The sequence below is a fragment of the Syngnathus floridae genome, chromosome 5 (assembly GCF_059516105.1).
Source record: "Syngnathus floridae isolate MCC-2025c chromosome 5, RoL_Sflo_1.0, whole genome shotgun sequence".
NCBI lineage: Eukaryota > Metazoa > Chordata > Actinopteri > Syngnathiformes > Syngnathidae > Syngnathus > Syngnathus floridae.
Genome location: NC_142417.1, coordinates 3,486,949 through 3,511,872, shown reverse-complemented (window position 1 = coordinate 3,511,872; position 24,924 = coordinate 3,486,949). Strand labels below are relative to the sequence as shown.

Here is a 24,924-nt window from a genome sequence, read left to right as displayed (position 1 = left end):
CTTTCTTTTTCCAAAATTCCAAAATCATACCTAGAAAAGAAATATTTTCTGTTTTAGCCTCTCCTTTCCAGAGGTTTGGACCAATTCAAACTTTTCCATCTTGAAAATGTTCCACTCATTCCAGGTCATCGTGTTTCATCCTATCTCAATCAATATCATTTCAAATCAGTCTGCAATATTTCACTCGACTGCAAATTCAGCAGCCTTCACAAGCACGTTCTACTTTATACCTAAGGGTAGTCTGTATGGAATTAGCCCCACGCCAACCCCGTTTTTATAGAAATGCACATTTGGTTTTTAAACGTGCACAAGGAGCATCAGAAGGACGACAGAGGCGGCTTAAGGCAAGTCAAGATGGCCGCCAAGAAGGCGGCGAGACAATGGTGGGGACCAATAAAGAAGATGAAGAAGACAAACACGCCACAAGACCTCCAGACAACAAAGACAAGATGAAGCAAACACTCGGGGAGCAGCCTGTGTTTGGTCACTTGGAAGCGCCCCAACCTCCCGGATCCCGTTCCCTTCAACCCAAGTGCTTGCCAACATCAGAAATGAAGCGGTCAGCCGACAGCTTGGCTTGTCAATGGAAGCGGTGGGCGGCCTCACCGCATGCAGAGGAGAGGACGGGCCAAGGAGGGCCACGGCGGGGCGGGGTGGGCCAGGCTGGGGCAAGGTGGGGCAGGCAGCAGCAGGGGAAGCAAAAAAGAGGCACGGGTGAGAGGGGGCGGCGGATGTGAAGGTGGAAAAAACGGAGGGGCCGAGGGGGCGCTGTCATGCGGGGCGGCCAAAGAGACAAGTCCAGCACATTTATTCTTGGAAAAGAGAGATGGGGCAGGGTCAGAGCGGCAGCTGTGTCGCTGGAAAAGAAAGCGAGGGAGGCATGAAGTGCTGAGGCTGGTCAGGAAGGGATGTGGACATCCTGGTAGTCGGAGAAGGTGATGGGCCAGGTGACTGCAGGGTCTCGGGCCCGCGAAGTTAGAGTTGGGAACTCCTCGACATACACGGGTCTCGAGATGGCTCTTCATGAGGTCATTTGCCTGAGCCCGACCCTAACGGCTGATGCGTTGACGAATAGGAAGCAGACAGATGAGGCAAGAGGTGAGGGCAGTAGGGAGGGTGGTGGTTGCCAAGTTGTGGCACAGGCGGGAAGGAGCGCGGGACGGGGAAAAGGGCGGCTGGCGGAAGGGAGGCCAACGTCGCAGACCCGTGCGGGGAAGGTCAGAGGGGCGGCGGTTGTCTGGCGGGAAAGAAGCAGTCAGGTAAGCGCTGAGCCCGGGTGGGCGCCCCTCCCGTCAGCCCCCATCACACCCGCATCTGCTCCGCTGTGAGGACACCTGGGGCTCGCGGCGGGGTGCCGGCCTCCATCCCACTTTTCTTCATTTGGACTCGGTGTTACGTCAGGCACGGGGACGAAATGTGGCCGGCCAGCAGCTCCTCCGTCGAGACGCAGAAGCAGATGGTTGCCCCCGGTGAGACATTAGCGGCGGGGACGGGGAAACATCTTGACGGCTCCAGTCGCCACGGCGACGGCGGTGAGACAACAACAGATGCTACCAGTCACGTGACGCTTCGCTCGTCGCTCGACGGGGATGGTCGACATTCTTTCGAGAGGGTTAGGGTGAAATAAAGTATGCAAGGTTAGCTGGAGACAAAAATGTCTTTGATTTGAACAATTTTAAATGGGTTAAAACTAGGGTCAGGGTTTCAAACTAGGGTTTCAAAAAAAGGTTAAGGTTTCAAACTAGGGTTTAAAACTAGAGTTAGGGTTTCAAACTAGGATCAGCGTTTTAAACAAAGGTTTCAAACTAGGGTCAGAATTTCAAGCTAGGTTTAGGGTTTCAACGCGGGCAACGCAGCAGACTGCAGCTGTGGCCCTTGCTAATGTGCTAATTGCGCGCCTAAGTAGCGCTTTCACAATTACGCCTCAAATTATCATTAGAAAAGCACTAATTGCCACAGCTCGTCCGTGTCTTGTTTTCAGAGAGCAACAAAGGCGTGTTAGTGAGAAGACTTTTCCGCATTTCGTGCGTCGAATCTGTGCGTCTTCACCACGCAGCCTTCAAATCAATTAGGAGACAAGATCGACACTGGCCGGAGGAGGGTTCTTTGTTTTTCCCGTTCCAGGTGCAACTCCCAAGGATACTCTGGAAGTGTGGTGAGCGAGTGTGTGCGACAGATAATGAAGTTCAGGCAAAGGTGTGAAGAACTTGTTGAGGAAGGGCTCCCTCACCGCCTTCGGGGAACCGAGCACGACGACGTCAAAGAAAACAGTGTCTCCACTGACGCGAACAAATCTTATTCCAAAAAGCATGTTGTATCTTTTTTTATATCCGACTTGAACGTGTTGGCTCGGTTGACATTCAGCGGGCCGTGGGCAGCAACGAGGAGACGGTTATGGCAGATTGCTAAGTCTCCAGAAAAATGTCCTCTTCTTTTTGTTCCTCTTGGTCCACCTTCTGGGTGACGCCAAGTGAGCTAGCTCATTGTAAAGCCAAATACGTCGGCATAATTGTTATCATGGCCGTCAATGATTGTTATGCCCACTGTGACAAGGACAGCGATGGTTAAACCAATGAATAAGGATTGCTAAATCGGCAATAAAAGACTGTTATGCCCACAATTAATAATTGTTATGCCCTCTATTGATAATTGTTATGCAAAATAATAATTATTGTTCAGACACACATTGATGATTCACTATTGCTATGGCCACTATTAATGATTGTTAAGCCGACCGTTAATGATTGTGTGCGCATATGCTGGCGCTGAAAAAAACGAAAGGTTAATGGACGGCTAGCATTCATCAGCCGCTATTTATCTCTCCTCGGGAGGTGGCAGCTTTACAGTAAATACCTTCTGTCCCCCTAATTTCCTAATGATGGCCCATAATGACGGAGAACGGCGGCGCTCATTAGGTGAGACGAGGCGGTGTGCATCACTTGTGTCAGCCCCGCGTGGCACACATGCTAGCTAGCACCGCGTCAAGAGATGGAGGCCCAGCTGTTAGTCACGACGTCCTCTTACCCCCCAAAACCAAAGACCTCTGAGTGGGAGCCAGCACAAGGAGGGAGGGGCCGGCTGGCGTAACAGGAGAGGGAATAACAAAAAGGACACGGACGTGATCACAGGAAAAAATAAATGTCTGACAAACACAAAAGGCCACAGAATGTCACAGGAATACCTCGCTTGCAATTTTACACAGCCAATGATCCAATGAGACAAATACCTTTTCTCAATCAAATCATCAGATCATTTTACATTGTCCAGACATACTTCATCTATTGTGTCATTCCAGAAGAGTCAAATACCTTTGTTGAATCGAACCATAACTTTCGAAATGGTCCTTTGTGTAAATGATCCTTTTCCGATGACCAACAATGAAAGAAATTCACTCTTTTTTTAATTCCTATCTTTTTTTTTTTGCCATCTTGTGGCAAAAATTATCACATAGCCTCATTCTCCAAATTAATGTTTTGGAAAAGATGAGTATTTGCGTGCAAGTGCTAATTGTGACATGTTCCACCAGGCCGCTGCACAGCGCCACTAATTCAAAGGCCAGGGCAATAAAAAAAAAAAAAAAAAGAATGGAAAAAGCTTCAAATAAAATCACAGAGTGCATGAAGTGAGGGATTGTGAGGCGGAAAAACGAAACATAAAAGAATGTGCGGATTTATTGTGTCTCGTTAATTCTCCGGATTTTTTATTGGAATACATTTTCAAAGACTCACAATTTGAAAGGACCGCTGAATCCATTCAAGACTTTTTATCAACCTTTGAGGAAGACATACTAACGTTAGCAAAGTACGCATACCCCCCTCCGCGAGTCGTCACCTTATCGTGGTGGAGGGGTTTGCGTGCCCCTATGATCCTAGGAGCCATGTTGTCGGGGGCTTCATGCCCCTGGTAGGGTCACCCATGGCAAACGGGTCCTAGGTGAGGGGTCAGACAAAGCACGGCTCACCCAAGCCCCTTATGATGAAAACCATAAATGGACTTTGTTTTCCCTCGCCCGGACGCGGGTCACCGGGGCCCCCCTCTGGAGCCAGGCCTGGAGGCGGGGCTCGAAGGCGAGCGTCTGGTGGCCGGGTCTTCGCCCATGGGGCCCGGCCGGGCATAGCCCGAAATGGAAACGTGGGTCCCCCTTCCCATGGGCTCACCACCTGTGGGAGGGGCCGAAGGGGTCGGGTGCAATGTGAGCTGGGCGGCAGCCAAAGGCAGGGACCTTGGCGGTCTGATCCCCGGCTGCAGAAGCTGGCTCTTGGGACATGGAATGTCACCTCTCTGGCTGGAAAGGAGCCCGAGCTGGTGTGCGAGGCAGAAAGATTCCGACTAGATATAGTCGGACTAGCCTCCACACACAGTTTGGGTTCCGGTACAAGCCCTCTCGAGAGGGGCTGGACTCTCTTCCACTCTGGAGTTGCCCACGGTGAGAGGCGTCGAGCAGGTGTGGGTATACTTATTGCCCCCCGGCTGGGCGCCTGCACATTGGGGTTCACCCCGGTGAACGAGAGGGTAGCCTCCCTCCGCCTTCGGGTGGGGGGACGGGTCCTGACTGTTGTTTGTGTCTATGCACCAAACAGCAGCTCAGAGTACCCACCCTTCTTGGGGTCCCTGGAGGAAGTGCTGGAGAGCGCTCCTTCTGGGGACTCCATCGTTCTACTGGGTGACTTCAATGCTCACGTGGGCAATGACAGTGAGACCTGGAAGGGCGTGATTGGGAGGAACGGCCCCCCTGATCTGAACCCGAGCGGTGTTCTATTGTTGGACTTCTGTGCTCGACACGGATTTTCAATAATGAACACCATGTTCAAACATAAGGGTGTCCATGTGTGCACTTGGCACCAGGACATCCTAGGCCGCAGTTCGATGATCGACTTTGTAGTCGTGTCATCGGATTTGCGGCCGCATGTTTTGGACACTCGGGTGAAGAGAGGGGCGGAGCTGTCAACTGATCACCACCTGGTGGTGGGTTGGCTCCGATGGTGGGGGAAGATGCCGGTCCGACCTGGCAGACCCAAACGCTCTGTGAGGGTCTGCTGGGAACGTCTGGCAGAATCTCCTGTCAGGAAGAGCTTCAACTCCCACCTCCGGCAGAGCTTTTCCCACGTCCCGGGGGAGGCGGGGGACATTGAGTCTGAGTGGACCATGTTCCGCGCCTCCATTGTTGAGGCGGCCGACCGGAGCTGTGGCCGTAAGGTCGTTGGTGCCTGTCGTGGCGGCAATCCCCGAACCCGCTGGTGGACACCGGCGGTAAGGGATGCCGTCAAGCTGAAGAAGGAGTCCTATCGGGCCGTTTTGGCCTGCGGGACTCCGGAGGCAGCTGACAGGTACCGGATGGCCAAGCGGAACGCGGCTTCGGCGGTTGCTGAGGCAAAAACCCGGGCGTGGGAGGAGTTCGGTGAGGCCATGGAGAATGACTTTCGGACGGCTTCGAGGAAATTCTGGTCCACCATCCGGCGTCTCAGGAGGGGGAAGCAGTGCAACGTCAACACTGTTTACAGTGGGGATGGCGTGCTGCTGACCTCGACTCGGGACGTCGTGAGTCGGTGGGGAGAATACTTCGAAGACCTCCTCAATTCCACCTACACGCCTTCCATTGAGGAAGCAGGGCCTGGAGACTCTGAGGCGGATTCTCCAATCTCTGGGGCCGAAGTCACTGAGGTAGTCAAAAAACTCCTCGGTGGCAAGGCCCCGGGGGTGGATGAGATCCGCCCGGAGTTCTTAAAGGCTCTGGATGTTGTGGGGCTGTCATGGCTGACACGCCTCTACAACGTTGCGTGGACATCGGGGACAGTGCCTCTGGATTGGCAGACTGGGGTGGTGGTTCCCCTCTTTAAGAAGGGGGACCGGAGGGTGTGTTCCAATTACAGGGGAATCACACTCCTCAGCCTCCCTGGTAAGGTCTATTCAGGGGTGCTGGAGAGGAGGGTCCGTCGGGAGGTCGAACCTCGGATTCAGGAGGAGCAGTGTGGCTTTCGTCCTGGCCGTGGAACAGTGGACCAGCTCTACACCCTCGGCAGGATCCTCGAGGGTGCATGGGAGTTCGCCCAACCAGTCCACATGTGTTTTGTGGACTTGGAGAAGGCGTTCGACCGTGTCCCTCGGGAGGTTCTGTGGAGGGTGCTTCGGGAGTACGGGGTGCCGAGCCAACTGATAAGGGCGGTTCGGTCCCTGTACCACCGATGCCAGAGTCTGGTCCGCATTTCCGGCAGTAAGACGGATTCGTTCCCAGTGAGGGTTGGACTCCGCCAAGGCTGCCCTTTGTCACCGATTCTGTTCATAATTTTTATGGACAGAATTTCTAGGCGCAGCCGAGGCGTTGAGGGGGTCCGGTTTGGGGACCTCAGCATCGCGTCTCTGCTTTTTGCAGATGACGTGGTGCTGTTGGCTTCTTCAGGCCGTGATCTCCAGCTCTCGCTGGAACGATTCGCAGCCGAGTGTGAAGCGGTCGGGATGAGGGTCAGCACCTCCAAATCCGAGTCCATGGTCCTCGATCGGAAAAGGGTGGAATGCCCTCTCCGGATCGGGGATGAGATCCTGCCCCAAGTGGAGGAGTTCAAGTATCTTGGAGTCTTGTTCACGAGTGAGGGGAGGATGGAGCGTGAGATCGACAGGCGGATCGGTGCAGCGTCGGCAGTAATGCGGACCCTGTACCGGTCCGTTGTGGTGAAGAGAGAGCTGAGCCAAAAGGCAAAGCTCTCAATTTACCGGTCGATTTACGCTCCTACCCTCACCTATGGTCACGAGCTATGGGTCGTGACCGAAAGAACGAGATCTCGGATACAAGCGGCCGAAATGAGTTTTCTCCGCAGGATGTCCGGGCTCTCCCTTAGAGATAGGGTGAGAAGCTCGGTCATCCGGGAGAGACTCGGAGTAGAGTCGCTACTCCTCCACGTTGAGAGGAGCCAGATGAGGTGGCTCGGGCATCTTATCAGGATGCCTCCTGGACGCCTCCCTGGGGAGGTGTTCCGGGCATGTCCCACCGGTAGGAGACCCCGGGGACGACCCAGGACGCGCTGGAGAGACTATGTCTCTCAGCTGGCCTGGGAACGCCTTGGGATCCCCCGGGATGAGCTGGATGAAGTGGCTGGGGAGAGGGAAGTCTGGGAGTCCCTCCTAAAGCTGCTGCCCCCGCGACCCGACCCCGGATAAGCGGAAGAAGATGGATGGATGGATGGATGGCATACCGTTTGAATCGAATCATATTGTTCCGGATCAGCCAAATATTTCTGAATCAAATCAATGAACAGCAGATGAGTCGAACACATACATTGTTCTCAAATGAATTCATCAAATGCACTGTATAAACTTCTGCTTGAATAATTAGCGCAACGCTCCTAACTAGAGTGTGAGTGCCATTTAAAAGTGTTTAAAAAAAAAAAAAAATTCAAAGTCACCTCTGATGCGGTTTGATTAATTCACGACACCACCTTGACAGGCCTAATGGCGACACATGCATAATAGAAAGCCCCCCTCCCGTCATCCGGGTGGGTTGGCTTCAAAGGAATTAACGAGGGGGAGGCATCAAATTACAGCTGTCGTCTCGTTTTGCTCACCCTAAAAGTGGAGCAAACGGCCTTCAAATGTGACAACATCCCCAATGGTGAAGAAGAAAAAAAGGCTTGCCGTAATGGAGGCATCCGATAGGAAGGCAACCAGCAGAGGGCGTCGGTGTTGGTTCCCGCCTAGTTGGCTGCCTAATTGCGCTGCAGAAGAAGTTCGGGGTCTTCAGCCTACTCTTTTGTAAATACAATTTTGGGGCCTTCAACAAACTTTGAAAATATCTGTGTCCTGGCAATCAATCAAAAGTACTTTTTGTAGAGATCAATAATATATCAAATTTGGATGTTTTTGTAAACATCGGTGACAGTTTCAAAGCCCTCGGTGTACAGTAACGAGCGAGCGCGTGGGCGACTTGCACTTCAGCAGTCAAGTGACCTTTTCCGCCTAGCGTCCGCTCACTCGCCGCCGCGTGACAGACTTGTTGGCCATGCGATGCGACAAACATGACAAGTGAATCGAGCTTCCGTCGAGACCTCGGGCGGCGGCAACTTGTGTCACAAGAAAATCCGCCACGAAGTTTGGTTTTGGGCAATCTGACCGCTGACACCGCCGAGCTGTCGCCCCGATGCCCTTCCCCTCCATCAATCCCCCCGTGCTCCCGCCTCCGCCCGGCACCCACCAGGACTTTAGCGTGCCGGTCCGCCGGCGTGATTGACACCTGCAGCAATCTCCCGTAAACACCTTGCGAGCTCATCACCTCCGGAGATTGGGGGCTGGGGCGCTATCGATAACCCGGCGTCCGGTCCTCTGCCCAGCTCAAGCTCGGAGTCCCTCCCGACTTGTCAGCGGGCGTAACAAGATGCCGAGTGACTTAGCACCTCTGGAAATGTCAGCCCGTGAGCCGGCGCCAGCGTAGCGACCGGCTCAGCTGCAGCTCGTGAAGCCTGCCGGGCCGACACGCGCGCTCTATCGCACGCGCGGCAGCGGACGAAGGCGAGCGGCAACGTCCGTGCATCTGTTGCGGTCCAGATGGTGCCGCCTGGCCCCGCCTGATGTGCTGATGCTGCGGACCAAAGAGGACGCCGGGGCGCGCCCAAGTGCTCTGACGTTGCTGTGGCGAATCAGCTTGAAGGAGATGAGGCGGCAAGAAGACATCCGACGCCACGCCGCCAGTCAACAGCGGCTGATTATGCCTGCCGACAAACACTGCACTTTCCTCTTTCGAACGCACACCCAGCGCGCTACGCAAACGTAAAACATGCCTTACAACTCTGTCTTCGATGATTATGAAGAAACAAGTTAGGTTCGCTGACAATTACAAATAATCTTGGATGTTTACAAAAAGAGTTTAGTTGGGCTAATTAAAGACGAACTTTACAGAAATTGAGTGTTGGACGCATCAAATGGTCTTTGATGTGAATGGAAAAAAATATTCATAATAGTCTGTTGAATTATTGTACGCATCTTAAAGAGTTAATTTGATGCTTACCCAAAAAGGTGTAAACAGTTTAACTGTGAGGAGTTAAATTGAGAATTTTACCGTTTTTGATGTTTCCTGAATATTTGTTGAAGATCCGAATTTGTCTTTGATATTCATGGGGGGGAAAAAAAAACATTCGGTTTGCTGGAGAATAAACAGTACAAAAATATGCGCTAGCTTCACTGAACGCTCGTCAGATACTGTATTACAAGATGCTAATTTGTCTTTGACGTTTACAAGAAAACCATGAGGTTTGTTGTCGACTATAAATAGTCGACAGTATATAAAAACGCGCGCATTAGCTTCAGTGAAAACTGAAGTGTCTTTGACAGTTTCCAAAAAACGTACGTTGGGTTCGTTGAAGACTGCGCCTCAAGGGCCTGCGTTTGTGCCGGTGAGTCATCTTAGAGGAGACACCCGACAACAACAACACCGTCACCGCACGCGCAAACACACGCGCACAAACACACACACACCCACACACACCCTGTCACACTGTACTTATTAAGCATGCTGACAAACACATTTTCTTACAGCGCACCCCCAGCCTTGGCCCGGGGAAAGGCGCGGATGTATAACGCGACATATTTAGCGTCACATCTGAGCAGAAGTCAAGCAGAAAGTCGGCGTGCTGGAGCGTTGAAGCAGTGAGCATGCTGGGAAATTTCAAATAGGCTGTTTAGCGGCCGCCTGCTGGGATTCCAGTCTGCCACATTGATTCTTGATTTTGGGTAAGTCACGGCAGCGCACACGCATCTCGCGTTAATCAAGCTTGTTCCCATCACACAAACACTCGCCCCCCCCTCCCGCATTAACGGTGACGTGTCATCGGTTCGGTGACAGACGATGTTTTTAACACATGATGGGCGAAGAGCACATTTTCAAAATGGCCCGTCAATGTTTCCGAGTCGCCGGGATGGAAACGACACGAGTGCGTGTGGATGAATGACTGCAATCTGAGGCCTCTCCTAACAAGACAACACAAGAGATGATTTATGATTTCATCGCTGTTTGCTAGTCGCTCAGCAGTATGACATAATAAGCATTTTTCAGGTGCTTCTTGTCAAGAGCAAAGGCAATCTTGAGTTGTCAGTTAGGGCTTAACCTAATTTTTTAGCCGCAGAGTCCAAAGTACACATTTGACAAATATTGGAGACTATTTACTAGAACTGTGCTCAAAACAGCGGTGACTCAAAGAGAGAGGCTAATTGGCCGTAACAAATCAACATTTTCAGAAGTCAGAACGGGCAACAACAAAACAACAGCGCTAACCGGCGCCTAGCTTATAAAATCATTTCCTTCCTCGTGTTTACTCGCTGTTGGCCTCTTTTTGCAAGGGAAACAAAATATGATCATACCGAGGTTAGCTTAGCGCTAGCTGGCCGCCTGTACGAGTCATCAAATTGATTCAGAAGAACTGTGGTCTGGATCCTGAAGGTTGAAAAACACCAAAACTTTTCGGTCTTTAGTAACCCTTTCGAGTTGAGTCGGAACTCGCTTATTCAATGAAACATGATGGTGGATTTTGGGTGCGAGTCCGGAGGTCCACGCCACAACGGGTACAACAAAGTAAGTTGTTTTTTCAAACAAAAAAGCACGTGGCTGAGTGATTGATTTTGATGTGTTGGTCTAGTGGATGATTTGAGGCTGACTTACTGGCCTCGGGCTGTGTGTCATATGCTGCTCGGGGCTCCGGGGAGGCAGATGATGGGGGATACGAAGCGGGGGATGATGGGGGTCCCAGTTGTTCTCTAATGGAATTCATCCTCCTCCGTGACACGCTTGTCACTATTGGACGTCGCCTGGAATTGGAAAAGCCTCGTCACCAGGGTACGAGCTGAGTGCCCTTTGACTGACTGGCTGCCTCGTCGCGGAGACAGTCGTCGTCAAGCAAGGGATCCCCGGGGGAACCCGAAAAAAAAACCCAGACCACTCATTTAAGTTTGAAAAAGAAAGAGATGACTGATTTTTGTGACACATTTCATCATTTTACACTAAAGTGCTTACGTTGCTTACGAAAGAAGGAATGTTAGCATAGACTCAATAGTTAACATTAGAAATTTTTTAACAAAAACACAAACGCTGGCCTCATAAGGTGGCTAAATTTGCGCTAGTTTCATGGAAGACCAAATTGTTTTTGTTGCTACAAAAAGGTACACTTGGCTCGTTGCAGCCAAAATGGAATTTAGGTTAAATGGTCTTTGACATTTACCAAAAACATACATTGAATTTGTTGAAATAGTCTTAAACGTTGAAAAAAAAAAAACATGTTGGAGACCAAAATATTTCAAGTTTGTACATAACACAGATGCTAACTTTGTCTTCGTCTTACGCACTTCAAATTAGCAAAAGATGCTAAATTGTCATTGATGTCTTTTCAGAATACGTCGTTAAGTTTTGTTGGTCGTTTCACTTGTGCGTGTCAGTCAAATCTACTTGTGTGCGTTATTGACTCTTTGGAGTGTGTCCAATCGTTAATTCCATCGAACCAAAGCGCTCATTAGTGCTAGCAAAACGCCGCTGCGTTGTTTGTGACCTTTCTCTTCGCAGTAGCCGTCGAGTCTCCTGCAAGGTTCTACTTTTCCCCCCTCCGCCTTTGATGCTCCCGTTAATTGGGAATGATTCGAGCTTTTTCTTCCGCTTTTGTCGCCCGTTAAATTCGGCGAGGAGTTAATGGCAAATGTCACCGGGAATTGGTCGGAAAGAGAAAGAGCGCTCGCATCATTCCGCTAATATCCCGGCGTCATTGGAGCGAACCTTGGGAAGGCCTCATTAAAGAGAGGTGGGGGGGGGAGGGCGTTGCTCCCTTGGAAGCAAGATGGAGGACACTGGCAGGAAGCGGGATAACGGTATCCCGACTCTAATGAACAACAACAATTGGGAAAGGAAACTGAAGATGAAAAAGCAAATGGGGTCTAATTAAGCGTGTACACCTTGAGAGAGTGTGACATTTGGCGGGAAAAGGTCGAGACAATTCCCCAGACTTAATCCACAAACAAGCTGCTTCTCGCTGGCATTCTGATTGGATGGACGCAAACTTTGACTTGACTTTTTATTTGACTTAACTTTCTTCCGTGACTGTTTGTATCAGTTTTACTGGATTTGTGTTTTCATTTGATTACAACCGCAGTTGTTTTTGAAAGTGGCCTGCAAATAAAATGTTCAAAATTAGGGTTGGAACAAATTAAGAGGCTTTCAAAGCATTTCATTCACCATCAAGAAAAATAATGGAGAAAATGAATAAGAGAAAAATAAATAATGCAAATATTACATCCACAATTTTTTGAAAATATTTAAATTTGTGCCACATATGTTTTTTCATGGAAAACACAGAGTAGCCCTGTTTTTAAATTTAAAAATGTATAATTGTTTTCTTCAATTAATTCATAAAGGGCTTCAATTTGTTGCTATTGGTGGGCAGGCCGGGATCCCCCACGAACACATAAGTGTGCATTGGGATGATGTATCACGTTCTAAAAACAACTTCCTCTATCACAATTTATCATGGTTAGGGATGAGGAAGGGAGGGGGGGGGTGAAGGTGGCTGAGGGGCGGTCACACAGAAGTTGGCATATGGTCACATGAGAGGCACGACGAGCTGCCCAGGAGCCCCAAAGCCTCGTGTGTGATGATACGCATGGCGGCCACAAACACGGATGGCGCGTTTCTGAAGGTTGTACGCAGGGCTGGTTGTGGTGGATGGGGGGGTTAGGGTGGGTGCCCACGCAGGGTGGAAGCCTGAATGTAAAAGAGCCACCTTTTGATTTTGGACCGCGGCTCGGCTGGCTGGCAGCACGGGGCCGAGCCATAAGGCGGGGCGGGGCCCCGGGATAATGGCGGCAGACGGGGGAAGAGGAGGCCGACAGCTGGCGCATTCCGCCCCAATATGTTTCCATCAAAGAGGACGAGGACGTTTCACAAGACGGCCCCGCACCGCCACCAACATGAGAAAAAGAGATTCAAAATGAAATTAGCCGACATCTTGCCCATTTCACCCCGCGATGCACATTTCGGCACAAGATGGACGGTGGTAGTGGTGGGGGGAGTTGCCATTGTGATGCGCAAAAATGAATTAGTCATGCGCCACCTCCCCGAGCTCGTCACAGATGTGGCCTCAAGTGTTTGAAGATACTTTCTTTTTAGAAATGCAGCGCATATTGTAACATGCAAATGAGCGCCGGACCCCACACACACACATACACCCCTGCCTCCTCCCATCTCCCTCCAATCAGCTAGCCGCTAATGAGCTGTACGATGCACGCCCTGATCGAATCGCGACCAAATCGGCCGGCTTCACACCACTGGGATTTTAGAACTAATCATGCCTTTTCTCCCCTGGACTCCAAAACAGTGCTGAAATCGTCTTTCAAATAGGGCAATGATGCCATCTACTGGTGGTTGTGCAGCAGTTAGGTCGTTCCAAGTCAGACATTTACAGTGGCACGGCATCAGATGCTCTCTCACCCATCATTTTGTAAGATGCAAATAAACAGCCCACCCTCCTCAATTCACCCCTCCTCTTCAAACGTTAATCAGTGAGCCACTAATGAGGTGTAAAATATGTGCATTAGCCGCACAAACGTTATTCAGATCCGACAGTGGGGTGACTTAATTGGTTCTAATCAGAGCCTACGTCCATCGACTTAGCGCCGATCGGCTACTTCTGCCTGATGCCTTGTGGTTGTACGTGCGGTGACCAAGTCATTGGTCTCTTGTTTTGATGACAGCCTAATTGAAAAGTGGGTCACTTAAAAAATGGTCACCTTCCGTACGACGAATGTTATTAGCCACCTTCCGGGATAAATGGTGACGACGACTGACGTGTGCTTACCACCACTGCATAGACGGACAAGGAAAACACATCGAGAAGGAGTTGTGTTGCCGACAAAAAACTTTTTCTAAACAGTACGGCACCTAAGAAAAGGGACACTAATGATTCTTTAATGCACTGACAAAAATAACGAGTTGCAATTCATCAAGGTTGCAATGACTTACATTGGATTGCAAGTGAAGTGTCTACGAAGTACGAGGAGAGTATCGATGTAATGCCGTTGGCGGTTCAAGGGTCTGTCCCCCCCTCCCCCCAATAGATGGCGCTGCCATCTGTCCTCGCCGCGCGCACGTCCAAAGGAGCATGTTTTCTGGAGCCTGTTTTGTGTGTCTGCTTTGCGGGGCCACTGGTGCCAAAGACTGAAATGTGTGAAGTGTGAGCCTGTTCATCTCGAGTGGTCATCACATGCTTGGAAACAAAACGCCGGCCGGACGGCCGTTGACGCTTGTGGGCCGCCAAACGCGCTTGGGGAGGCTGCCAACAGCACAAGTTACTCAACCCTAGTGTCGGGACATACTTTGTAGGATTAAAACTTGAGCGACCGTCGTTTTAAATGTTTTCAAATGCATTTAAACCCAAATGACACTCCAGTAAACTGAAATAAATGAAAAGTTTAAAATGACGTCTCGACGGCAGTGACTCAAACGCACGTTTGTTAAAGTCTGCACATGCTTTTCTCATTCCAGCATCATTTATCGTTAGCATTTGGCTAGGTGGGCCGTTTGGAGGGGCGGGGGGGGGGGGGAACGTCCTAATGTGCCCCCATGATTCATGGTGTCACTTGCAGAGGAGTCCATCTTGGTGAAGGCAGCGAGCCCTTAATGGCTCCCATTTGTCACCTCCGATCCAAAGTCGGCCGTTTGACGAGCCTCTCTCCACACCTGGGCATCGCTAACCGCCAGTTTTTTTCAGAGTAAACCGCATATCGACCTGGTCTAGGCAAACACGCTTTGCTCGATGTTAAAGAGCACTTGAGCAACGCTATCGAATGCTTTGTTAGCTTTGTTATTAAGCGAGCGGCCTTTTTGATCTTGGACGACGGCTGTGGAGAATTTGAACGCATTTGTTTGCGACATTCGTCGAGAAGACGGAGGTAGAGCGCTACATTAGCATTTTGAGATTGAGATTTTTGTGGACAAAGCGCTTTGACTTTGTGAGATCAGTGCATTTGATTGTAGTTGCCTGTGATCTTTTGGTGCGTCAAGCGCAAAACTTTTTTACAACTTTTTTTTTGCTCGCCCTTTGCCTGCCAAATGCTAACATGTAGCAAACTAGCAAGGCAAATTACGAATGACAACAAGCGTTCAACCAGGAGCTCTTCGTTCGTGTCATGATTCAGTGGAAGATCATTCGGACGACCTTAGCGTATTTGGCTAAACTAGCCATCGGCACCCATATTGCCGCTGGGCTAATTTGTACCCCAAGTCAAAACGCCCCGCCCCTGCCGACATTTTGTGACCGTCAGCCTGACTGACAGCTATAACTGGGCTTATTTAATGGATTGCCGATTGTTTAGCTCCCTAACTAATCCCCCCGACGCAGCAATTTGATGTGTCAACTGACAGCTCGTCACGGGAATGGTATGAGAGCAACTGATAATTATCCGGCGCTTTCGTACAGTGCGGCAAAACTCATGCTAATTGGCTGTGGCTGCAAAAGCCACACCGAATGGCCGCTTTCAACTCAAATAGAAAACTTCCCGTGTCCTTTAGGGCACGGATTCTTGAACGTTTTTTTTTTTGTGGGTCTTCTTATATGAGACTTGGCAAGTTTTATGAGCAAAGTTAAACTGGCTTGAAATTTTCAGAAATTCCAAAGAGCCGATGACAATAACGGAATCCTGGTCCGTTCGCCCAGCGTACACGGTTCGAATCGGGAAGCAACAACTGATCAAAATAAAAATGCAGATTGAGGTTTTGAAAGAGCGCCAGGGATGGTGAAAAGCATCCTAAAATGTCGGCTTGAAAGCAAAAATGGCAGACTCCCCGTGTCAGAACAAGCACAGAGGTTGGGCTCATTATTTTGGCTGGCGTCGACACGCCGCAGCTGGAGAGCCGAGGCGGCGAATTGAGGCGGCCGGCCACGACCACTCGCACGGCATTAATGTGGCCGGTCAGCCAGTGGACTTTTACATCTGTCTGCCTTGAGTGCTGTTCACTGAGCCCCCCACCATTCTCCCGCGGGGGCGTGCGGAGCACATTGGCCACGCCGCCCGGCTGACAGATTTCCGCCGCGAAAAAGAGGCCTGCCAGCAGCAGCTGTCCGCTAGCATCGGCAATGCTAATCTGCGCCTTGACAAAGACGGAAGGGGAGTGAGCGTCAACAACACTTTGGACCCGCAGTGCTCGGGGAGCTTTTTTTTTTTTTCCCCCATCTTCTTTGCGATGCGGGAAAATGCTACGCTAATTTGGAGCCTCTTTGGCCGCAGGCGGTTGGAGAACAACACTGAAATAGGCAAGAAAAGGGAACTTGGGTTGGCCGGAACTCAATGAGAAATCAACCCTTACGGAGTTAAACAATCAAATTAGAATGCTTTTAATTTGTAATTCACACTTTTTGGCATCTTTGAAATTGTATTTCAAAATATGGTTGTAATTGCCGTTAAGTCTAATTCATATTCTGTTTGCATTTTTCATTTCAATATTTCCATTTTTTGCTATTTTCTAATTATAAATTGTCTTGTCTATTTTGTATCCTAATAATTATCATTTATTGTTTTTGTTAACCTTTTGTTTGATTTTTATTTTCTTTTTCTCATATTTATTTTCACTACTGAATTCTAAAGAAATAATGGAATTGGGTAAAATTGGATAATTCATTATTTTACTTCTTTTTTTAAAAAAAGATGAATTATATAATTGCATTTACTGCTTTTTCATTTCTTTTCAAACAGATTTGTTATATTTTTTGGAGCCTTTTATTCTATCATTATGAACTCGTGTCAAAGCACGTACACCGACACTAACTGGAATTCAGCGGCTGCCAAATGCCCGGTTCAAGCAGCAAAGCGGGAGGTAGCAAAAGGAGCGCGTCAATTTCTTCCGGCGCCCACAATGCAACATTTTGCCAACGGGCGCCCTGCTGTGCCATTTTAATTGGTGGACCGTCACGTGTCATCTTCGCTGACACGTGCACTCTGGCTTTCGCCGCAGCGAACGCCGGGTTGTCGTTTTGGAGGGAAAGCGTGAGGACGCAAGCCAACTTGTGCGATTACCCACGATGCATCACTGGCCGTAAACAAGACGTGACTGACGTGGCGACAGACGCTTGGTGAAGCCCAGCTGAAGATGGCTGCCACGCGCTGGAGAGACTTCATGACAACATCCTCACCGCTCATGTTTGTCTCACTCTAGCCACACACTGTTGGGCGCACCCTCGCTCACCCGCACACACCTGACAAAAAATGTCAAAACAAAGTGCTTGTTCTTAAAAAAAAAAAAAAAAGAAAAATAGAAGGACCCCTAAAAATGATCAAAAACGATGCATTCCCATAATAGCTTCCTGGGAATGTTTTTGTGGCTCTTCTCAACAGAGACACAAACAATTTAAATGACCCTTAGAAATGGCCAGAAAGACCCGAAAATGGGTTTGTCAAACCAAGATGGCAGAGGGCATGGCTTCCTGAGCCTTTTTTCTGGATCGACTCATGGAAGAGACGCCAACCAAACGACTTCAAAGTATGACTGTCCCCAGCAAGAATTGACCTGACTTCCCTGCACACCCTACAAGGAAATTCCAAAGCAAGCCACGCACTTCCTTCCAAATTCTGATGGCATGGATGACCAAAAAAAGCCCAAATTTGCACACTTGCCGGCGCTACCGATCTTTTTTCCCAGTTCTCAGTTTCCACAACACACCATGTTGTGGTGGCAGTTTGTGACGAGCACAACATAAAATGCATTTTGGTTCACAACACGCACCCTGGGAAAAAAAAATGACGCTAGGGGGAACCCGAGCTCGCCGTTAGCATCCGTTAGCAGCCATCATCTCAATTTGCATTGCATATGTTTGGCAAAGGCGCCCCGCAGTAAAGTGGGCCGACATCGGAAGGGCTGCATTAATATGCATCCATTTGGCTAAAAGCGCCGTCGCGACCTACATGACCGCATCGGCTGTGCGACATCACGTTAGCCGCGTTAGCCTCGTTAGCGCTGGAGAGGACCATTGGACTGCGGAGCAGGGCAAACAATCCAAGTAGATGTTATGGGGATGTTCACAAACACATGGATTGAAACCCTCGTTTAAAACCTTAACTCAGGCTTGAAACGATAATTTGAAATTTCAACTCAGGCTTGGAACCCTAATCTGAAACCTGAGGCCTTGCACCATTCTTGAAACCCTAACACTTGCTTGAAAGCCCAACCATTGTTTAAAACCCAAGCCCATGCTTCAAACCCCACCTCGAAACCCAAATATAAGCTAGCAACCATAACCCTGTACTCAAACGCTACATTGAAAGCCGAACCTTATAACCCTAAAAAGCACTGAGTGGCCACTGGCAGGTGACATCATCCCAGCCTCCTCCAGCAGGCTGCCTACGGTCAGGTTTGTCAGGTACGGCGCAAATATGACATGTGCCAGCGGCAAAAATGAGGCGCCGCTCATCCAAAGTCATTTTCGACCGAGTCCATTAGCATCATCAGCGGCGCTGATGAATTCGCCGCCGCGGTTATGAGCGCTGATGACATTCTGCTCTCCTTGGCACCGGGACACGCAACACTCTTAGTAGCACACAGCCACGCTCGGCGCCCTAACTTGACAGTCTGACCCTTGCTTGCAACCCTTCAATGAAATACCAACCCTTCTTTTGAAATCCTAAACATAAATTTAAAACCAAACCCTGCATTGAAATATTTACTTAAGGCTTTGGCCTTTCATTTCGAGCCTTAAGCTTGACTTGGAACGCAGGCTTGAAACCCAACTTTGAAACCCTAATACTGTCTTGAAACCATAAGATGAAGCTCTTGAAACTCTAATTTCAAACCCTAAAACTGCCTTGAAACCCCAATTTCAAACAGGCTAAAAACTCAAGGTCCTGTGTGAACGTTTGCCCCGGGGTCTATCGAAAGCCCAGGCCTGGTTTGAAACCGTGACCTTGGCTTCAAACTTGAATCGGAAATCCAAACCTGTTTCCAAAGCCAAATTTGACATTCTATGACCCCCGCCCCCCGCGCTTTGACCTGAAGTACGTCCTCGGTGTCGATCCAATAGCTGCCTCGACTGTCTGCGGATCGTCAGCCGTCTTCCAGCTCCGACCAAACAGCACCGCCCCCTTTCCTTCTGTCCCGATGATGTAATTATTTCCCAGCAGCACCTGGGAGGGGAAGGGGGAGGACGTGTTGCCGGCCGCCAAGCGTGCAGATGTTTCTAATTGCTTTCCATTAGCAAGAATAACAGCTGTTTATATCCATCAGCACATCACTCAGCAGACTTAGCGGCTAACATCTCCCACCTGGTCAGCATCAGCTGGCCTCGCCCACCTTTCCGACACCCCTGGTCAGCTTTCTCACGACTGACTGCGAGTAACCTTCGTGTCCAAGGGTCACAAGTTTAGCTCGACAGTGCCTCAATAAAGAGCAGCTCCGAAGACAACGTGCGACCACAACAAGCGTCCTCCCTGTTTCGGCAAAAGTCGACTAGTTGGTTGTATTTGGTTTTGGTAGCTGCTTGGTTAGTTTGTGGTTTGGCCGGTTGCGATTCATGAGTGAGTTGGTCAGTGGGTCTGAGAGGGTATTTGATTAGTTTCAGGCGAGCGAGCAGTTGTTCGTGGTTACTCTTTTGGTTGATTAGTTAGTCAGTATTCATTAGTTAGGTAATTAATGAGTTTGTTGGTAGGTTGATGGGTTTGATAGCAATTGCGGTAGTTAGCTTGTGAGCCTTATGTGTGCTTGGTTAGTTGATCTGTGTTGCTAGTTACTCATTTTGTTATTGAGGTAAGTTACTTCTGTCCTTTCGTCGGCCACTTATTTGGTTTGTGAATTTGTAGGTTGGTTTATTAATTAACGGGTTAGTTATGTTGTTTTGTCGGTCTACCGGTTGGTTAGTTAGCCGCCTAGCCACTTTGTAAGCAAGCTAATGGTTAGCCATTGGGCTGGTTAAGCGAATAGTTGGTCTGTTGATTGGTTAGTTAGGACGCAAATGATGTCTTTTACAACCTCATAGGTTGCATTGCTCAATAAACGATTTCGTTTTGGTGGCAAGATTTTACATTCTTTGTTCAAATGAACTTTAGGTTCTCGTGCCACCTGTTGCTTTGGCATGTGTGTGACTATGTGTGTGTGAGAGTGTGTGTGTGAGATTAAAAAGAGTTTTTTGTAGTGAAGTGATTGAGTGTGACACGGCTGGCACGACGCACCTGACAGGTGCGAGCTGACAAAGCCGTCAGACTCGGCAGCGGTGAGCATCTGCGGCCGCAACTTGACCGTTTGTTTCCGTCGCATTCGGCCATTGCGCGGGAAGAATGAGGATAATATTCCCTGCCAAAAGTCCGAAGTGTAAAGAAACGCTGCGAAAGTGTTCCGTCTCCAAATGTCTGAGCGTCACACGAGCACATCCTCCCACAGAGCGGGACAGCAGACATTTGTTGTGGTGATAATTAATTCCGTTTTACAAACCACACACACACACACACACACACACACATCGATCTGTCGCTATCTTCCAGAATGTTCCCAAGAACACAAAGATGCTTGGACAGACGCATCAACAAAATGCCGGAACTGTAAAAACCGAGTCTAGAGGGCTCCACAATTCTATACGAAGTTGTCGTTCTTTGCACATTTCCTTTAAAAACTATCTTCAAATATGTGCGATGTATTTCAAAACAATTCATTTTTTAGGGTCGTTGGGGTCAAGGGAAGACTTCTGTTGTCGCGGTGTAAAGGTAGCGTCGGTCACGCGGCTAACCGCATTATCAACTGGGCCTTTGTGGGCCCACCTTGCAAAAACAGAGCGTGGAGACCCCCGACCGCGAGCCCACGACCGTGACCGTGCGCGGACTTCAAGGCGCGGCCGCCCTGCTGCGTAGCGCTCATCAGCGGTAAATATCAGCGATCAACCCAAGTGGGAAATTCCGGGCTCACTTTTGTCAGGAAGGTCCTCAAACGTGAAGGTCACGCCAAGGATGAAGGCAAACGCATCCTGACTTAAACGACACACAAAATGACTGCGCATACAATCAAATACTAAATACACACAAGATTTTTGTTTTGCCGTTATATTGTTACGCCACATGAGCAGATTTCAACAGCTCAAGATGTTTTTGCTTTTTACATTAAAACATACCTGAGTCGAGACACTAAATTTTTTACTCAAGTTTTTAAACAGAATAAAAAATAAGGTGGGTTTTTTTCTCTCACCACGGTAAGGTTAGTTGTTATAGTCAGGTCTGTTGGTTGGTCAGATGTTTTTGGTTTTGTTTTATAATGAAAATTATTTAGTTGTTAGTTGACATATTACAAAATCTCTGACGTTAAAAACTGTAAACAATTAGTTAGCTCGAATAAAGTTAACACGAGAAGTACTACATTACATTAAGTCATTTATTTCCATAAAAGTAGCGCAGTGAGCTATCATGACTCACAGTGTTTTGGATCACTGTAGTCAGACATTTCAGATGTTAAGACAATCAGAAGCAATATTTTACCGGAATCGGTCGACTAAACATTTATTTTATATTCTCAGAATCCGAACAGTATTGAACGAAGTGGCTCCTTTTCCCCAGTTATTCCCAAGCACACAACCACTCGCCACCAAAACATGTTTGCGACTGGGCGGCGGCCAGGGCGGCGCCTGCAGGGGGGCGGGCGGGCGAGCGGCAGAGAATATCCGTCACAACGCATGAACCTGAAGGCCGGCGGGCGGGCGGGCGGCAGTGGCGGAATACGCTGATGCTCCCTGGCGTACCTGTCACCCAAAGCTGCGAGCCTAGCTTCAAAAACGAGGTGGCTGGTGTCACATTAGTCTGCCCAGGGGTGCGCCGGAATGGAAGGGGGGTGGAGAGGGAGGGGAAATGAGCACGAGAACAGCGCTGCATCACTCTGTCAGCACTTTCTAATCCTCACATGCCTTTGCTGCTTTGTGTCTGCGATAGAAATTTAAGTAAGAGGAAGAAAAATCTTCGGGCCAGCATTTTGGGCTGTCCAGCAGCCACTGTTTTCATGCCGTGCTATGCTAGGCTATGCTTGAAGAGGATTTGACATGAAACCACGTTTTCTCATGGTTGACAATGAAATTACACCGAAAACACACGCACACACAAAATTAGTTAAAAAAAAAAAAACATGCGCAAAATAGCACGACAGTGAACCCAGACGAGGGCGGTTGACTGTAAATGCTGTATTTGGGCTCATGCTCTGTGTTCGGGACATCAGTCAATCACGTGTCGTGCCCCCAGCTGGCCCCGCAAGATGAAAAACAATATTAATAATTGCAGTCAAGCAGCAACGATGACAACCGCAACAAAAGAAATCAACATGAATCCGCCAAGCAGTGGTTGCAGATGGTCCGCTGGGCCTTTTTTGTAATAATCAAATCTGCTTTTGTGTTATTTAAAAAATTACAATAACCTTTTTGCTAATCCTGCCCGATTTAGGACCTCATACACCTGGATTTAGACTCCGCACGTAACCCCGGCCTGAAGCATGCCCCCTCCCCTCTGCAATCCCTCCATATTAGGATTATATGCTTCTTTATTTAATATATGAGATCAGCATATCTGTTTAATTTCATGCGCGGGATTAGAGCGTACCTTCATGCTAACATCTGTGCGGCAATTCATCAAAGGAGGAGAACGAGCGGTCGCCACGTCGATAACGGCAAGCCTAATTGGTTTAGCATGTCTTGCGCTAGCGTGCTATGCTACGGTCAGGTCCATAAATACTGAAAGACTCGTTTTGGCTCTTAACATGGTAACCCCAAAAGTTGCAATAGAAGATGAACTTGTATTTTTTTTTCGGAATAAGAATTGCATTTTATGATTTAAAGATAGTTGGACTATAATGTGAATATAGAACGTATTTCAGCATACATTCCTTGCCAACGGCCACCATGTCGTGCTTTGCTATGCTATCAAGGGAATAAGTTTAACATTTTGCAATGCTGAGCTAGGCGAGGTTAGTTCACGTCCCAGATCATTTTAGTCCACATTTAGTTCATCGTTTGGCTCCTGCTGAGACTGCCTTAAATGAAGCATGACGTGACCATGAGGTCTGACTTAACACCCTACTCTCTGAGGGTCACGTCTCCACCTTATGTATTCCTGCTCGCGTGCTAAGCTATGTAGCGATGCACCTGCATGTTAGTGAGGCCCACGACAGATGGTCGTCACCCTTCAGTGAACGCACGCTCCCTCGCTTGGAACACATGGGTACACGCACAGAGCAGTGAGAGTAGCAACTAACGTATGCTAATGTTAAAACAAGAAAAAAAAAAACCCACACACTGAGCACTTTGATTCTTTAAGTTAGTTAGCGCGTCTGCTAGCCGCTGTTAGTGTTTTTAGAATTCATTTGACACATTTTGGCACTTGACTTTGATGTGTGTACGAATTTTGCTGTTTGGAACTGCCTATGCTTGGCTAGGTTAGGTAAGCTTGAAGATGGACCAAAGTCTTGACAACGATTGGTTGTCTGTTGACTTTTTTTCAAGCGTTCTTCAATTTCATCCAGCTGCTAATCATTGGCAGGTTTTCTACGACTTTAGCGGTTGTACAACACAAACATTTAGCAATAAACACACAATGTCAAAGCAAGTAATTGCAAATGTCAATATTTCATCAAAATTTCATTCACTCAACTAAATTGTTTTTTTTTTGCAATTTTTTTGTCTTCACTTGCTGCAGGAAAGAAATGTGGTAAAGGCGAGACGTGTTTGTGCTTTGTCGATGTTCGAGGTCATTTGGCAAACGACGTGTTTATCCTTGGCCTGTCGTAAATATTTTGACAAACTGGACTACACTTTTTTTGTTCGCCTTTCGGGGGAGTTTAATGAAAGCTCACAGGATGTTTATTCAACAACGCCCAACGTTAAATCAAGTCAAGGGAACGCGGCAGTAAATCGCGGGAAGAAAGCACTAATGCGTCCTTACAACTTTAAACTTTAATCACGCCGCTAAGAATCACTCTCACCGCGACTCGCTTTCAGGCGCGAGACCTTCACTCCTGTCCCCGCATCAATCACCCTCGCAGGCGCTTTTTTCTTTTTCATTTTCCCTCACGGCGTCGTTGGATCTCGCCTCGCTTCTATTTCACGTTGGTTTAGCACTTAGCCGAGCAGCTGCTTTGAGCGCGCCCGCACGCACTCGTGACTCGAAGCTCACAGAAATCAAGAAAAAGTCACTTTCGGAATACAATTGGGAAGACAAAAAGTGGTTTTGTATTTTTGTTTTGTTAAGCATGCAAGAAAAAAAAAATAACAGAAAATGAGGTTGTATCATTCAAGATGGGGGGAAAAAAGAATTTATGGTATTTTTGCAAATCTTTTATTTAACTTATTTAATTATTTAGTTTCCACCCACTTGTTTACTCCCTGTTTTTTTGACACTATGGGGAAACCTAATCTTTCCTGACCTCCTCACAAGCTTAAAATTCCAAAATGCAATATCTTTGTCTTCAGATTGGATTACATTGTGCATCCAATCAGCACATTTTTCAGAAGAGGGCGGGGGTCCCGATGATAATGGAATTAAATTCAGACGTGATGAGAGAGGGAAAAAGACAGATTTGGGGGGGAATGACATTGGCCAACGTCACAGCGTAATGTGTGGCGACTTCTCAAAAAAGGTTAACCCTATAAAAAACAAACGAACATACATGACAAAGTAGGTTTAAAATGAAATTAAAAGGAAAAAAAATAGCTTTGTTTTGTGTTTGGAGAGTTTTAGCACTAATTCAATGAAGCTCAAATGTTATTACATCCTCGGGGATGTCAAAGATAAAGATAAGGTAAAATTTGGGGGCAGAGTTGTACGATTTGTTTTTAGTATGTTGCTGTGCTAAATGTTAGCAGACGTTTGGCCAAGAAGGACGGCAGAAAAGCTAGACCTTCAACAGACTATGTAATTAGTCGGCGCCGTTCAAGAGCTCATTGATATGCGCACATGCTACGCTAA

At 48.4% G+C, this 24,924-nt stretch overlaps 1 long non-coding RNA gene across 2 annotated transcripts in view; it reads right to left on the bottom strand.

Annotated features, from left to right (window-relative positions):
- Positions 1-9,963: 9,963 nt before the first annotated feature.
- LOC148397491 (uncharacterized) overlaps positions 9,964-24,924 on the bottom strand; it is a 28,720-nt gene continuing 13,759 nt past the window's right edge. For both annotated transcript variants that reach the window (XR_015858722.1, XR_015858721.1), the window contains exon 4: positions 9,964-10,785. This is a non-coding gene — a long non-coding RNA (uncharacterized LOC148397491). The remainder of the gene's footprint in view (positions 10,786-24,924) is intronic.